Source organism: Lygodium microphyllum, chromosome 25 (genome assembly GCF_053477565.2).
Source record: "Lygodium microphyllum isolate KBCC chromosome 25, Lygodium_microphyllum_v1.1.10, whole genome shotgun sequence".
Lineage (NCBI taxonomy): Eukaryota > Viridiplantae > Streptophyta > Polypodiopsida > Schizaeales > Lygodiaceae > Lygodium > Lygodium microphyllum.
The window spans coordinates 24,573,219-24,586,964 of NC_141159.1; the positions used below are offsets into that span (position 1 = coordinate 24,573,219).

Sequence of the window (13,746 nt, forward strand, 5' to 3'; positions counted from 1 at the left end):
TGCACACATAATCTCTCTCTTGTGTCTTGTGTCTCTTGCTTCGTCGGGTTTGTCTCTCTTATTTATTTACTATTACTTTATTATATTTAGTGTTTTGTAAAAAAGCTCCCTAGAAAATCTAAAATATGCAAGCTAGAAACAATGAAAAGTTGAATGTCAACATAGATTTATACCCAACGTTGAAAAAGGAAAAACAAAAAAAAAGTCAAAAATATCGCATTGTTACACATGTTAAAAGCTCGGTATACAGAGACCGATGTCGCATGGGAATTCGTGTAGGGGGTTCATGGAAGTCGCTCATCGCAGGGACGATTTGAGATGGGAGCAAGGATGAAGAAGAGTGCTCAACTCAAGATAAACACATAGAATCTGGAAGCCATCAAAATCTTTTCACAAGAGGAATCAATAAGTTCAATGGAGTCACACATGTTTGCATTATGTGCTTTGGATTCTTCTAAGACTTCTCATGCTTTGGCTTGAATGTAAGGAGTATAAGAATATCAAAACATATATAGTTTCAGTGAAAGCTTACTATGTCGTTGAACATGATCAATCCCATGAGATGAAATTTCTCGCAATAGGAAAGAGGTATATTTAGGTTTCATGAGGAGACACATTGAAAGTATTCTTATCATAAAGCATCTTATAAATCACGCATATGATTGTTCAATGGCCTTTTACTCATCTTCCTTGCATCTCTCTTACCATCCAACCAGACATTAGTGCATAATCTCATGCCAAGCCGTAAAACATGAACCAAAGGCCCAACTTTTACTCTGATAAACATAAACATAAGAATAAGAAGGAAGGCAAGTAGTAATATTTGATCAAGGAGAAAGGAATTAAGGTGCTTCTGACCTTCACTCGGCTTCTGTTTCGTCACCTTCTGCAGCTTCGTCATGTTAGTTTCATCTTGCAAAGCTTCGTCTTTGTCTGTCGTCATTTCGTTCCTGTTGTGTCCATTGATATTCTCTTCGTCACCTTTTGCCGTCGCTCCAGCTTCGTCATCACCTTCCTCTTCTTCTTCTTTGGCTTCATTCGTCATCGCTTTTTTTTTCTCCCTCCTCTTCGTGCTCGATAGCCACCCCTTTAATATTGTCGGTATCTCTTCTTGATTCGGAGTTCACGGCCCACAAAAGCTCAATTCTTTTCTCTCCAGAAAAAGCTTAAGAAAAGCTTTTGGTGTCAATGATTTCCTTGAGCAAAAGCTCTTGACATCAATGATTACGTCCTTCCTTCTCCCCTGTGATTCCAGAGACGCAGTGCTGCTGACGCTTCCACTCACAATAACCAGTTTCCCTCTTATGCCATGCACATAATGATGATTAACTGTAGCCTGGGAATCCAGGTGTCGATGGCCATGAAGGCTAACCCGAATCCCAGGACTGCACCATCACCAGCTAGAGCCATTCATATGAGAGCGCTGCATATTTCTTCATCATGCACTACAACAAAAAGGCTCCATAGACGCGCTTGTAGACACAATATTTGAATTGTGTTTAAAAATATCGGGCACGTTTATTACCGCGTCTACTAGTGTATCTACAATTTCGCGTCTACAAGCGCGCTTATAGTGAAAACTACACGCGCATATAGACGCGCATATACACCCGAAGATAGATGCACTTATAGATGCGCATATACACGCGCGTATACATGCGCACATACATGCACATATACATGCGCACATAGATGCAATTATAGACACGAAAAACAGTGTATGAAAAAAAAAACCTCAAAGGAGATGTGGTTGTTTAATGTGAGCGCGTCTACAGGCGCGTCTACTCTGTGGATTAGACACATTCTTACACACGCCAGGTCCACAAAACTCAAAAAAACCTAGGAGGTTTTATGGATCTTCAACACTTGCGCGTCTACGAGAGCATCTACTCTGTATATTAGACGCGCTTGTAGACGTGAATTAGCAGTGAAGCACAAAATAAAACTAGGAAAAGCAAGCAACAACTAACATACCCAAAACTAAGAAGGGACCAAAATACAACTCAGAGTAAACACAGAGAGAGAGAGAGAGAGAGAGAGAGAGAGAGAGAGAGAGAGAGAGAGAGAGGGGGGAGGGAGGGAGGGAGGGAGGGAGGGAGAGAGAGAGAGAAGAGAAGGGCTCACCTTGAATATTTGTTGTGATGGGCAGCGGCACAACTACAAACTCCTTCTCCTCCTCCATCTCCTTGCTCTTTGGCTGTTCTCCTCGTCGCAACAAACATATCAAAAGCTAAGAAGGTAGCAAAGTACAACTCAAAGCAAAGATAGAGAGAGAAAGAGAGAGAGGGAGGGAGGGAGGGAGGGAGAGGGAGAGAGAGAGAAATAGTAAGTGAGTGAGAGAGACAAGAAGAAGGACTCACCTTGAATCAGTGTTGTGATGGGCGACGACAGGGCTACAAACTCCTTCTCCTCCCTCTCCTTTCTCTTTGCCTCTTGCTTCCTCCTCTCTTTACCCTTTCTTCTTTGCCTCTTCCTTTCTCCTCTCTTTGTGTCATGCGCCTGTCAAAAAAACCCAAAAGAAATGCAAGACGGGACTACTTTGAAAAGAATGACACACTAGCAATATTTTTTTTAAAATTTTAAAATTTTAGTGTGCGTCTGTGCGCACGTCTATAAGCGCGTGTATATAGAGCACGAATTGCTTATAGACGCGCTTATATACGCATAGTTAAACGCACTTATATATGCGCATATACACGCGCTTATAGATGCGCATATACATGCGCACATAGATGCGATTTCACCTGCAAATTAGACGCAAATATAGACGTGCAATTGCATCTATATTTTTCAAAATTTTTTAAAATTTTAGTGCGCGTCTGTGCACGCGTCTATAACTGCTGCTTGTTGTAGTGTACGTGTTTGAAAACACATCTATATTCGCGTCTATTTGCGCGGATATATAGACGTAAAATTCGCGTCTATTTACACGCTCTTTTACATGCACATACAGACGCGATGATAGACGCGCCCGACTTTGCGCATCTAACATGGGCGTCTATGCCTCGTTTCTATTGTAGTGATGCTTCGAGCAGGGTTGAGGAGCGGAACTCAATGATGAAGTTGGTGTCTCCGGTTTCCTGATCAATTGACAATGTATGCCACCTACTTTTGATCAATTGACAAGTTGATCACCCATGTTGTAGTGAACAATGCGTAACATAGGAATATGTTCTTTTGTCACATTGACTCTTGCAAATATTGCTACAGTCGCAGAAATACTTGGAAGCCGCTCTTTCAATACCTCTGGTGGAAGATGGTTAAGATGCATGTATATGTGATTATTCAAAGGGCCTACACCTTGTCCTTCACGAATCTCCATAGTCATTGAAAGAGAAATGACATCTTGAGATGCAAGATCTTAGGTTGTAGGCACATATCTTTCCTTTAAACACTCACCTTCACTGTTGTGTAAAATGCCACCTTCACCACAAGACCCTTTTGTGATCAAGCATCCAATACCATAAATACTAGTTAGATGGAATTGTACAAACACCAGATCCTCGAGCAGTAGGCCAACATGTGCAACCATGGCATTGCCATCCCTTGTGCATGTATGGGTTGATGTTGTAGAAAAGTAAGCCCTACCATACAATCCAGTAGTCAATATTGTTGATTGAGCCAGAATTCGGTGCAATGTTCCATCCTCCATGTTTAAGTGATAACCCCTTGACATTCGCCTTCATCATTCATTAGTAGGTCAAGGAGGGCAAAGTACTCAACAAAAAATTGGGTGTTGTGTTTCATAGCTTGCCCATAAAAGATGTGCAAGAGAGTGTGACCAGTTCGATCGACAGGACAAGCACACTTGTATGCTTGGCCACCTTTACCAAAATTCAAACTCTGTCCCCCAAACACTCGTTGATAAATCTTTCCCTCCTTAGTGTGGGATAATGGAAGGGCATAGTTCTCAAGCTCAATAACAACCTTTGGGGCTTCTCTGCACATATATTGGATAGCATCATCCTGATCACCTAACCAATCACTTCCCTTAACAGTATCATACATATGCCATCTCCAATCATCTTGTGTCATATTCCCCAAAGCTGCATTTATGCCACCCTAAGCAGCAAATGTGTGGAATCGTGCGGGAAACAACTTCATGATGCAAGCAGTATTAAAACCATGCTCAGAGAGACCGATTGATGCATGAAGTTTAGCTCCACCTGCCCCAACCACAATTTCATCATATGTATGGTCAACTAGAGCATATGATGTTGTCAATGTCATGTATCTTGGCACCTCTCTTGGATCCAAATAGAAGCTATGGGGTAAACACCCTACTTGTGATAATTGCCCACCAATTCTTTCATGTTTATTAGCCGTTGAAGGGGATGAGCTACGAGAAGAACAACTCCTCAGGATCCCACTTAAACATTGCTTTCCCAATTGTGCCATTTCTCTCTCTCTCTCTCTCTCTCTCACGATGCTTCAACACGAAAATTTATGAATGGATTGAAGAAATTGTGCCGAGCCTAACTACATGTGCTCATGCATCATACAAATGCAAACACAAAAGATACACACAAGGAAAAATAAATTCCTAATGACATTGACTAATGTGTTCAAATCCTTGGCAAAAACTTTACCCTCAGATTCGCAGTGGTGGATACGTAGTGTCACGACATCCCCCCTCCAAACCTGCACATTCTCCCGATTGGCCACAACTATCCATTCTCATCACCAACAAGCTCGATAGTTGATGCAATCTCTTGATCTTCTCTAAAAGAATCTGCAATGTCCACATCTTCGTCTTCATAATCTCCTGGCTCAAGTCCATCATTAATCGCATCATTCAACTTCTCAAATGCATAGGCTGCATCATCTCTTCTCTTGAATAGTTTGATTCTCTTCCCTGCAATCGGAATCCACAAGGCCATACCATCAAGCTTTGCTAAGGAATATGTAGCATTATCATGGACATGCTGCACTAAATAGGGCCCAAACCATCATCTTGAAACCTTGCGGATAGCACTATACTGGTTGTCTAGACTGTTGTCATAGACTCTCCTTCCTTAATCTCTTTAGGTCTCAATCTGTGTCTGATCAAAGTGGTCTTTGTTGTGAATCTTGGCCTCTTTGAGCTTTTGAATTGCTCTCTCAATATCCTCAGGTCTTCTCTGCAACTGACGATTACAAAGAGCTAAAAGATCTTCTTTAGTCATCTCTTCTTGCTGCCATGGTAAAGCACTCCAAGTAAGTGTGCAAGTCTCTATAGGCATGATTGGCTTCTGCCCATACATCAACTCAGCTAGCATATAACATGTAGTCACACTATGAGTAGTGTGATTAGCCCATAAGGCATAAGACAACAACCTAGGCCACTCCCTGACCCGTCCACCACATGCTTTGGCCAAGGCTTTCACAATCGGTGGCGGATGGCCTCTTTAGCTCTTCCTGTTGCCTTCTAGATTATAAGCCGAAGTCAAAGCAAGTAATTTTCCCAATGCATCCATACCTGCAAATAACATCCTCCAACAGAAACTTACAAACCACTAAAGTAGACTTCGTCTGTAATGCTCTTCCTTCCACTTGATTTGTGAGATCTTCTCGTGCCAAAACAATGTAGCACATCTACCATAAACCGACAAGCATAGTAATCAAATCAATAACTCACTTGTAATAAATATATAGTGGGTAGGTAGGATGAAGCTCATTTCTATGCCTCACTGAAGAGAACAACTAACAATCAGGCCATGTCTCAACAAACTATGAGATAACCCTGTACATGCCTCTCCACCAATAACGCTCTTTGATCTTCTCATAGGTCCACCCAAACAGCTCGATGCCCAGCCCAAAGACTTTCATGAAATTCTTTTATGATTTGCACCTATGAAGCTCTATCACAGACAATTCTCAATGGCTGTCCTCCTCACTTTCGTGGATGTTTCCAAAGTAGCCCACTTCGCAAGAAGAAACCATAAGTTTTTCTCCCGATCTTCTTGAAATCTGCATCAGTCCATCCATCCTGTCTAGACATGGTACTCAAATAATGACCAATCTGTAAATACTCTCATGTATAAAAAGACTCATCAAAGCTTTCCAAAGCAGACACATGACAAATATGATCAGCATGCATGACTGAAAGATCAGCCCCATCGTCAGCATCATCAATGCAAGAAAAATCCATATCATCATACCTTGCTCGTGAAAGCATATCGGCTACTGGATTGTCTTTACTTGCTATATGCATGAACTCAGGATTCATGGATTTTATATACCCAATCCACCTAAGAATGGCAATATATTTGGAGTAGAACAACTCATGATCATATCTAGAAGAGGCAAACAATCAATCTCGACCACCATAGCAACATAAATGAAGTAGTACTCTCTATCATTCTTGAGAGTCATGACGACTCCCAAGAGCTCCCTCTTAATTTGAGAATACCTACGTTGCCGTTAGTTTAGGACTTTCTCCCCAAACCTAATAGCATACCTATTCCCATCTGCATCATCTTGGCCAACTGCCCATCCAATGCCGATAGGACTAGTATCAATAGTAAGAACAATAGGTCTCCCACACTCACAATCTACCTTTCGAAGAGTCGGAGCAGCTCTCAATAATTTCTTCAGTTTCTGCATAGCTTTAGTATGTCTCATCTCCCAAGAAAAATGTTTCCCTTTCCTTAAGAGCTGGTAGAGATCATCTTCAATATGAGCAAAATGAGGAATCCAAATAAGATAAAACACACAAGCTCCAAGAAACATGCGAACCTCTGAACTAGAAGAGCAAGTCTCCGCAATCTTCTCTATGGTATCAATCTTCACAGGAGAAGGCTTCTTGCCATAATATCCACACATATGTCCAATAATCAAAACTTCTACGGCTCCAAAAATAGACTTCAATCTTGACAAGGTCAAATTTACTTCCTCTAGCCTGCAAAGAATCCTCTCAACATCTCTAATATGTGAAGCCACAAAGAACCTACATCCATCATTGTTTAAAGAATCATCCTTCTCTTTCTCCAAGCAACCCTTGTTCATCCCATTCATCATATGGGCAACTGAATTAGTAGCTCCTTACGGAAGCATACACATCTAGACAAGGCCTAAAGGTGTCTTCATCGTAGTCAAATCTCTGCTCTCAAGGGCAGCTGGAACTGGTCATATTCAGAATAAAGATCATCGAGTGAATAGATAGCACATCTAGCAAAAGCTTCGGCAAACTCATCCACAATAGGTCCTGCGGCAACATTTTGAATAGTGACCTTGTTTACTAGCTGTAAGTCCTATATGAATCTGAGTGTCCCATTCTTCTTAAGAACTGTGAACCATCTATTGGAATATGGAGTTGAAGATGGTTCTAGAATTCCCATCTCGATCCGCTCATTCAAGAGCTCTACCAATTTGGATAAGTGAGCCCTCGGCACAAGAATAGGCCGTAGATCCCAAGAGACATGTGGAATGGTAAAAATAACCATAGGCATCACAACCCTAGGATCAACGCATCCAATCTCACGTGGGAAAAAGAAAAAGAATTCCCATGTCTGCATAACATCTCTTTAAAACATCTTATCTCTTCAAGAAGTAGAAAATCTTTAGTCCCAATCTTCATCTCTTTCAGTATCTCAGCTGAAAACTTATGTCCAATACCTGTAAGATCTTGTAAAGGAGGTTGCATAGCAACTCTCCTAATCATCTCATCACTGTCCAAAGGTAGGGGTCTTGCAACTGGTCTAACCTTCTTATCAACAGTCTTATATTTTTTCTGAACTTTGGCTTCATTGTTACAACCTGCAAATTTCAGCCTCGCTGAAAATACCCTGGTAAACACAAATTTTGTTGTGAATAAATAGCAACATCCAACTCTTTTTGCTAAAATATGTCAACAAAGAATACTTTTTGCTGAGAATCCTTAGCACCCAAATCTCTTGAAGCATGAAATCGGCAATTTCACAATACATCACCAGAGAATGGACCTGTAAGACATATGACAACTCTTGATTATTAGTATTGAGCAATACCAAAAGATCTTCCATAGTATCCGAGCATGAAAGGCCATCATAGAGACCATCTATCCGGTCTTCTTCCTGCAAAACACCTGCAAGCATAAATTCCTTTTCTTTTCTTCTTACATACTGCCTTGGAAGCTTTAGGCATATCATAAATATGTTGAAAACACAAAGTACTTTCAGTGGATACACCATAAATACATGAGGAAAAACTGCCGCTGCCAGGAGGCGAGAGCTTTCCATGACTCGTACCACTATCATCTTGTAGGAGGACAGTGGTACTTAACAAAAATCGAGCTCTCCTACTGGAAGAGGGGAATCCCTCAAGGAATCTTTATTTCATTGATGGTTGACACAAACTGTTATGAATTGGATAGCCCTCTTTCCATCCTTGCTTCGGATTCGTGTATAGGCAGACCAATCATCCAAAACCTTAGTCTCCATCTGAGACTTAGTAATAAATGGCTACCCCAATTTAATAGGATAGGAATAAGAGTTATGTACAAAGAAATGATAAGACTCACCCACATCTCCAATACAAATCTTCAAGTTTGGACAAGCATCATACAAATCTCGTACAGTGTTGTTGGCCACACGCATACACCAACCATGATCCACATCAACTGGCCATCTCTTCCAGTATCATATAAACCTCACACTATGGCATTAATCTCGGAGCCATGATCCAAATGAGCAACACAAGAAGTCTCATCTCGTTAAGCTTGACTATAGTCTCTGTAGTCACACGAGCCTAGTGACTATGAGAAAAATGGCTATGAGACACCAATCTAGGCACATCTTCGCTCTCATCATACTACACGGGCTGAAGTAAAGGATGAATAGACTTCTTGGAGTGCATACATAGAACTCCATCTTTAGACTCCTCAATAGTTTCCTCATCAGAATCAATCTCCTCAATCTGCAACCCATAGAGAATAGCCTCGGCAATAGCTAAAGCCTCTCGATGGATCATATCCTGTGTCGGGGGCTCTTCAGTACCCTGTCGTTTCCTTTCAATGATGTCAATGATAACGTCATGAAATTCTCTTTTGGCAATCCATAAGACCTCTCCAAGAGTAAATTAAATTTTGCAATTAAGAATCTGATCCTCAAGTACCTTTTTCAAGTCCGTGGTTGTCTCAATGTCGGATAGTAGCTTGCATCTAGACTGCTTTTTTGGCTTCGGATCCTTTGTCTTTGGGCCCTTTTAATCTTCTTGCACTTTTTCCTTCTGTACATCAGCCATACTCTGCTTTGGTCAACTTGAAGAAGAAGGCTAAAGAACTGGATCACTCCTCCTAGTGGCCCTCTTTGATCCTTCAAGTTGATCATTATCTCTTTTCTGCCTCTCTTCAACAAGTGCTTCAAATCCTTGAGATTTCGCGATGTAAGCATAGATAGAAAAGACATAAACCCAATCATTCCATCATGTCCCTTTTCTAATTGTATCTCCTATGACTGAAAGTTTAGATAATGAAGCTTTTCCCTTCTTCTCTACATGCAGTGCATAGGACCATAAAGAAGATTTATCCTTCGGCAACTGCTCCAACTGAAGACCATAGGCAGCAGCTTCTCTTGGCACCTCTTGCATCATATAAGAAGAGCGCAAAAGAGACTCCAATAATTTCTTCATACCTCCTTTACCAAAATTTGGTTTAATCGGTTGCTCTGTATCTCCGAAACATATAATCTTATCCTTCCAAACTACCAACTTCAGCCTTTTTGTCTCTTCAAAATCTTGACAGTCCTTCTACTCATGGTCAAGACTATTGCACCACATGCAATAGTGAACATGATCATTTCTAGAAGAATTTATAGGAGTGGAAGAGGTTGGGGCAGAAACTGGAGCTGGGTTAAGTGGCTCCTGCTTTCTTTTGGTCATCTTAATTTGAAGATCTTTCAAGTTCTTTGAAATTTCCTCCACCATGTCTTCGACAGTTGGTTTGCCAGATGGTTTGACAACCACAACATGAATAGGTATAGGCATAGAAGTAGGCATAGACATAGGATGAGAAATAGGAGAAGAAGTGGATGGTACAATAGGAGAAGTCGAGGTAGGAGAAGACATCGCTGGTGGTGGTTGCATGCCGTTCTGCAAGTGAGCCTTCCATCTTTGCCTCTTTGTCAATGTAGAAACCGCATCGATAGCATCCTACCAATCAGTCTTTAATCCCATAGGCTGCGTATGGTCTTCAAGAAGCTCTCCCAACTCGTCCTGAAGTGCAAGATTAGCTGCCACGTAGTAATACCATAATCCTCTAGGAAATATTCATCTTTGAGCGCTTTCTTGAAAACATTCTAGTTTGAGACCTGCACAAATAAATCTATCACTCTAACCCACAAAGCAGGTGTGACAAGCCGTAGGAAATAGTTGCTCCAGTTGGTAGGAACTCTGAAGAAGTGCATCTGAATTTCAAAGGCTTTAATATAGGTTGAAACATTCCGACTATCAAATAATTTGTGTTCACTAACCATAGCCTTGATCACTTTGGTTGCACCATGCATATGCTCTTGTTCTTGATGCAACATTCATTGTTGATCCAATTGTTACTGATGTAACTACTGCTGTTGCTACATAGATAACTACATTTGCTGATTCTACATCATAATGGCTGAAGAAAGAGTCTACAATGAAGTCTTCATCTCATTGGTCGAAAAAGAAGTAGTCGATGATGAAGGTGGATTATTCGAGGAGTTTCCCATCTCGATGATCAGAAGTGATGCTTTCATGTCAGGTTCACTAGATGTTGCATAGGAATTCGGCGGGGGGTTTGTGGAAGTCGCTCACTGCATGGATTCTTTGAGATGGGAGCAAGGATGAAGAAGAGTACTCAACTCAAGATAAACACAAAATTTGAAAGCCATCAACATCTTTTCACAAGAGGAATCAGTAAGTTCAATGGAGGCACACATGTTTACATTATGTGCTTTGGATTCTTCTAAGACTTCTCATGCTTTGGCTTGAATGTAAGGAGTACAAGAATTTCAATGTTATATATGCTCAATGCCCCACCCTCATAAGGTGCCACCAATGATCCATGGTGCTCAAAGTTGTAAGGCCCCCATTATGAGGAGAAGCCATATGTGAGCTCGAAAATTGGTTGAGTCTTGATTTGTATGTTAGATGAGGTCTATGTGACCGGATGGTAAAAAAGGTGACCGTTGTGGGTCTAATCTTTGGGTTAGATGGAGTAGTCAAGCTGGTAGCAACTTGAAGCACATTGCATCGAGTTGCAGGGTAATGGAGTTAAAAGGGGCCCCTATTTTGGGGTTTGGCGCCATAGAAGCGGCCCCCCTGGTGGGGGTTTAGGGGTAGCGCCCCCGGCCACCCGATGGTAAAGGCCAACTAGTGGAGGCTCGTATGGTAGGTCAGTCAGGCCGACCTAACCGCCTTTGAAGGTTATAAAAGCTAAACCCCTTCATGGCCATCGATCATCTATCTTTCACCCAGTCAAAGTTGTTCCAGCTAGCCTTAAGCTCTTCACCTATCTTCTGTCTAGATCACCATCTAAGCTTCACAGTCGAAGCACACGGGTGAACACAACCATCTTTGTATTAGTTGTTTAGAGCTAAATAATTTTTTTAATTCCCCTTTTATCTGTTGTGTACTCTCTATCTCTTTTTCAGATTCTGTTCATTGCATCGTGTTATTTTTACAATCCAAACATATATAGTTTTAGTGAAAGCTTACTATGTGGTTGAACAAGATCAATCCCATGAGATGAAATTTCTCACAATAAGAAAGAGGTATATTTAGGTTTCATGAGGAGACACATTGAAAGTATTCTTATCATAAAGCATCTTATAAATCAAGCATATGATTGCTTAATGACCTTTTACTCATCTTCCTTGCATCTCTCTTACCATCCAACCAGACATGTGCTTATATAAGCTCATGCCAAGCCGTGAAACATGAACCAAAGGCCCAACTTTTACTCTAATAAACATAAGAATAAGAAGAAAGGAAAATAGTAATATTTGATCAAGAATGAGAAAGGAATTAAGGTGCTTTTTCCGTAGAAGCACGATCAAGAAGAAGCTGCAGCAACGGTAGGTTAGAAGAGGGAGGAGGATGAAGCCGCAAAAAAACGAAGCATCACCTTCACTCAGCTTCTCCTTCATCACCTTATGTAGCTTTGTCACATTAATTTCGTCTTGCAAAGCTTCGTCTTCGTCTGCCGTCATTTCATTCCTGTTGTGTTCGTTTGTCACCTTCTGCCGTCGCTCCAGCTTCATCGTCACCTTCCTCTTCTTCTTCTTCTTTGGCTTTGTTTGTCATCACTTTTTTTTCTCCCTCCTCTTCGTGCTCGATAGCAACCCCTTTTTATACTCGGTAGCCATGCTGATATTGTCGATATCTCTTCTCGATTTGGAGTTCATGGCCCACAAAAGCTCGGTAGTTTTCTCTCCAGAAAAAGCTTAAGAAAAGCTTTTGGCATCAATGATTTCGTTGAGGAAAATCTCTTGAGACGTCAATGATTACGTCCTTCCTTCTCCCCTGTGAATAGAGAGCCGCAGTGTTGCTGACGCTTCCATACACAATAACCAATTTCCCTCTTCTGTCATGCACATAATGATGATTAATTGTAGCCTAGGAGTCCAGGTGCATATGGCCATGAAGGCTAACCCGAAACCCAGGACTGCACCATCGCCAGCTAGGGCTATTCGTGTGAGAGTGCTGCATTTTCTTCATCATGCATTCCCATGGCGGCCATCAGCGCCCAAATCTTGGTCGGGGCCAAATATCCTCCCACTTCTACGTATATTGCTGAAGTCTCCTCGGCGAGTGTGACGAGTGCCTCTGCAAGGAACACAAGGAAATACGAGACACGGCACGGCTAGTATCCCAGTTCTTGATGCCAGGAGGCATATTCCAAGGTGGATTCTGTGAGGTTTTGCAATAGATTTTGTAAAATTATATTTATTACCGGGGCTCATACATAAGGTGGATTCCTTGTGCGAAAAGTTGATGGGGACGCTTGTCCTTTTCAGGCGTTTCGTTAATTTAATGTACAAGTGAGTGATTCCATAGCGGGTGATTCCTCAAAATACATATTTAAATTAATGGACATTTATGAATTTAGAGTGCGCACTCGTAATAAATTAAGGTTAGGATTGAGTTCTAACCAATTTATTTATATTGTAGTTGAAAACTGCTAGGTATTCACTTTTGTCGGTTTAATTTTATTATTTTCCTAACAATTGTGAATGCTTCAGTTGATGTGTAGAGCAGGCAGTGTGGCATTGGGAAGCACTAGGCAATAGCGTATATGCAAGTTATTTAGAAGAAATTATCATTTTTTGGTGGGCGCGCATCTTAGGTGTGGCACTAATATTTATTTTGATGTGCTTATTTATTGAAGCGCTTGACATTTATTTGCTATTTTGTATGCGCATGGACACACGATTTAAATATTTATTATTGGACATTGTATTTGGGCACAACTCGGCTCTTTGGGTGCCCAACCACTTTATTATTTAGTTGGACAAAAGCAAACACAAAAGCTAAAGCGTGCTAATTGTAAATTTGGGCTATTTTTGAGCTTAGAGATGAATAATATATTAAATACATGCTTTGTGGAGTACTCACACAAGGCATGGGGGGAGATATACCCAATCAGTTTTTTTGCTCATGTCGTGCAAGTCTTCTCTCTTATTTTTTGTGCAAAAGTAGAGTTCTTTTTTTCTTGGGGACCTTGCTTGCTACGTATGAATATAGCATCCGATCTGTGCATCAGTGGTATCAGAGCAAAGCTGAGATCGAGGGCTTCCAATCGCTTACCATCTCGCG

General features: G+C 41.2%; 1 long non-coding RNA gene and 2 pseudogenes across 1 annotated transcript; all 3 read right to left on the reverse strand.

The window, feature by feature from the left end:
* Positions 1 to 577: 577 nt before the first annotated feature.
* On the reverse strand, positions 578 to 1,045 carry LOC148013987 (uncharacterized). Its single transcript, XR_015688659.1, has 2 exons — positions 859 to 1,045; positions 578 to 776 (listed from the first exon to the last, which is right to left on the reverse strand). It is a non-coding gene; the product is annotated as an uncharacterized LOC148013987 (long non-coding RNA).
* Positions 1,046 to 3,115: 2,070 nt separating this feature from the next.
* Positions 3,116 to 4,398, reverse strand: LOC148013988 (succinate dehydrogenase [ubiquinone] flavoprotein subunit, mitochondrial pseudogene; annotated as a pseudogene).
* Positions 4,399 to 12,616: 8,218 nt separating this feature from the next.
* Positions 12,617 to 13,746, reverse strand: part of LOC148013989 (succinate dehydrogenase [ubiquinone] flavoprotein subunit, mitochondrial-like) — a 123,348-nt pseudogene continuing 122,218 nt past the window's right edge.